This window comes from Dipodomys ordii, unplaced genomic scaffold, assembly GCF_000151885.1.
Source record: "Dipodomys ordii isolate 6190 unplaced genomic scaffold, Dord_2.0 Scaffold234, whole genome shotgun sequence".
Classification (NCBI taxonomy): domain Eukaryota; kingdom Metazoa; phylum Chordata; class Mammalia; order Rodentia; family Heteromyidae; genus Dipodomys; species Dipodomys ordii.
Window position 1 is genome coordinate 1688732 of NW_012267450.1, and position 3732 is coordinate 1692463.

The following is a 3732-nucleotide window of genomic DNA, read 5'->3' on the forward strand; positions in this document are numbered from 1 at the left end:
TATACATGTGACTAATTTCTCCACTCACCACTGTATCAGGTTGTGCCTACAGTTGATTCCATTTGGTGAGCTAGCGTTCCTGTGCCCACATGCACTTCTATCTCCTCGGACTCCACTCTCCCATCACCTCCCACACACACCTCCCTTGGCTTGAGGACAGTGACAAAAGTGCTCAAATTATCAGAGCACTGACTTTGCAAAACTTTAGAAGATATACTGCAAAGACACCATTAATTTAATTGTATATGATGCGAATTGTATATCAGGCTTCAGTTGTGGTTATGTTAGGTAGGTCATGATAGCTTATACTCACACAGCATAAATTATGCTCAGAACTAACTGAACAGAGCAACCTGTGTGCATGCTGCACATGAGCTGGCTTTGCTTAGTAGCCTGCAAACACAATGCTGACATACTGAAAGGCTGAGGGACGGGTAATTTCCAGGGACCACACTGGAACTTTGGATGCAGGGCTGGCTTTCACATCCTTACGTTTTGACAGTGCTGAAGTTAGAAACCCTTGGCTTGTTTCTTTAGATAAAGGGTCTCAAGTCCCAACTGGCTGAAATGCCTAATTGTATCAGATACTGCAGCACTGTGGCTGCTAGCAAAAGAGATCTGCCAGTGTCTCTGCAAATCTCTTAATTAAAATCAAACATATGACAACTGCTCAGCATAAAATAGGAAAAGGAAGGCATACCAGAGTAAATTTCCAAAGATCTTCAAAGTTCTAATCTAACACACAGATTTACTTCTAAGTACAGTAACTAAGTAATTCTGCACCACCACAGTGAAAAGCATGGTCTTGGGTCTCTGATCCCTCCAGGAGGGCAATGTTTGGGCCTAGCACACTGCTGTGTTCCATAAGCAGACAAAAAAATCAGAGGATCTAGGTTTCAGGTCAGCCCAGGCCAAAAAGATGTTGAGACTCCCACCTGAACAGAAAATTCAGCAGGGAGCAGCAGTGTGCACCTGCCAGCCCAGGACCAGCAGTCCATTCACGCCATCAGGGTGACCCTATCTCAAAAAATAACTACAGAAAATAAAGAACTAAGGGCCTGGGTCACATGGTAGTGTGCCTGCCTTGCAACACAAAGCTCTGAATTCAAACTCTAGTACAGAAGACAAAAATTGCCTTAAGAAGCATTTTTTAAGCCAATGACTGACATTTACTGCTCTTGCTTCAAGCTTTAGAAATAGTGTTTACAGATTATACCAACAGCCACCAGAAACAGCTATGTCGTTCTTATTTCAATATTCTCAGAGTCACTACAAAGTTGGCAAAAAGTGTAGATTCCTAGAACTTCCTGGATTATTAAAGAAAACTTAAAAAAAGAAGGGCCTAGGAGACGTCGGCTGCACCTTGGTGCCATGGCCCGAAATGCAGAAAAGGCCATGAGGGCCTTAGCAAGATTTCGCCAAGCCCAGGTGGAAGAGGGAAAAGTGAAGGAACGAAGACCTTTCCTTGCTTCAGAACGTACAGAGTTGCCCAAAGCAGAGAAGTGGAGACAACAGATTATTGGAGAGATCTCCAAAAAAGTAGCTCAGATTCAGAATGCTGGTTTGGGTGAATTCCAAATTTGAAACCGGAATGATGAGATCAGTAAGTTGTTAAGAGAAAAAGGTCACTGGGAGGTGCGGATAAAAGAACCTGACGGCCCTGATTATGGGAAAGTTGGTCCTAAAATGCTGGATCATGAAGGGAAAGCAGTCCCAGGAAACCGAGGTTACAAGTACTTTGGAGCAGCAAAGGATTTACCTGGTGTTAGAGAGCTGTTTGAAAAAGAACCTCTTCCTCCTCCCAGAAAGACACGTGCTGAGCTGATGAAGGCAATTGATTTTGAATACTATGGTTACCTAGATGAAGATGATGGTGTTACTGTACCTTTGGAGCAAGAATATGAAAAGAAACTGAGAGCTGAGCTGGTGGAAAAATGGAAAGCAGAGAGAGAGGCTCGGCTGGCAAGAGGCGAAAAAGGAGGAGGAGGAGGAAAAGGAGATCAACATTTATGCTGTCACTGAGGAGGAGTATGATGAGGAAGGCAGCCTGGAGAAGGGAGGGGAGGATGGGCAGCTGAAGTTCATTGCTCATGTTCCTGTGCCATCACAGCAGGAGACTGAAGAGGCCCTGGTGCAAAGGAAGAAAATGAAACTGCTTCAGAAATAAGCCAGGGAGACCCTTCAGGTTCAAAGTGAAGAAGCCAAGAGGCTCCTGGGATATTAGGACAAGTGGGATATCGTGAATGCCAGTGACCGCCCTTCCCAGGACTACCTGCACATGCAGCTGTGGCAGGCACCACCTGGCCTCCTTTCCCATCCTTTGTCCTTGCACCTTTTTCTGCCTCATCAGCTGGTCTGAGGGTAGGATTCTGTCCCTTGTCTCCCTGTAGCTGTCAGGGTGCTGAACACCGTGGCCACCAACTTCATACAAATGTCTTTGCTACCCTATGAATCCATTCGTTTTATATAGGGATATGTAAAACAGGTTGCCACCTAGCTAAGTGTCTTACTCCATGACTTTGAAAAGAGGAGAATCAACTACAGAGGCAGCATTAAAAAATGTGATTTTTTTCCCTATCTTCTCTTGAATACGGAATCTCAGTTTCCATTAGCCAGAGCCACCTGAAGTATCTGCTTTACCTCTGTGCCTGGCTGGGGGAAGGGAATTGGAGCTAGAAGCATCTGTTTATCTGCTCTGTAGATAGCTATTTTCATTAAAGATTTTTATAAGAAAGGAAACCTCTGTGGCTGCACTTTGTTCCCTCAGGTAACTATACCGAGGTGACAAAAGGTTGGCCCATGAAGTGTGCATCTCTGCAGTCAGTCAACAGACATTTAAGAAGCACCTACTAAGGGTGCTCCATAAGTAAAGGCGGAATCCATCCAGTCTGTAAACATTTTAAGGTGTTTTCCTCTAGAAACCTGCCCTGCTGGAGGAAGGCCCTTTGGCAATAAGCCAGGCTGCTTCTGAAATCAAAGGTTCCTGACCCTCCTGGCCAGCTTCAAGGGGCCCCTGGACAGACAGGATCAGTGGGAGGGGAGACGCCCTCAGCCACACTTGCACTGGCCTCACGCTCCCACGCGCGGCTCCCCACTTTCCCGGCCCCATGCTCAGCCTGGGACAGGAGGCATTACTCCCTCAGCCCTGGAAACCGTCCCAGGGCCACCGGGCCATGCTCTGCGCTAGGGCTCGAGTCCCCTGGCACTACTGCCTCGTCCTGCGGGGTGCGCATAGCGGGTCCACACCTCCCGCCCGGACCCCAGCGGGGCCCCGTCGCATCCCCAGGAGCGGGAGTTTGCGGGGATCGCAGCTGTCCACGGCGCCCCCTGTGCCTCCTCCGCCTCATCCACCGCGGCCGGCCCGGTACGCGCTCCCGGGGCGCTTCTCGGCTACACACAATCACGAGCGCGGCCCAGGCCCCCGCCAGCCGCGTCCCGGAGCAGCTGCCCGGAGCTGCGGACTCTGCCGTCCCGACGCCCCGCGAGCCGGTTCCGGTCCTCACGTCTCGCTGGAGTCTCCGGCCCTGAGGCCCTGAGGCGGGATACCGCACCGGCCCGGGCGCCCTCTCCGCTGATCACCTGGTCCCTGCCCGGCTCCGACCCCCTCCCCGTCCGCCCTGGAGCCCCCTGCCCGCCATCCCCACCGCCACACGCCGGTCCCCTCCCGCGCACCCCGGAGCCCTCCACGCCGACACCCGGTCCAGGCCCCTCCCCGCCGGCCCCGGAGCCCTC

General features: G+C 50.8%; 2 pseudogenes; both read left to right on the plus strand.

Moving 5' to 3' along the window:
• The first annotated feature begins 1344 nt into the window (after window positions 1–1344).
• Window positions 1345–2224, plus strand: LOC106000686 (annotated as a pseudogene).
• An 883-nt stretch (window positions 2225–3107) lies between these two features.
• Window positions 3108–3732, plus strand: part of LOC106000681 — a 23472-nt pseudogene continuing 22847 nt past the window's right edge.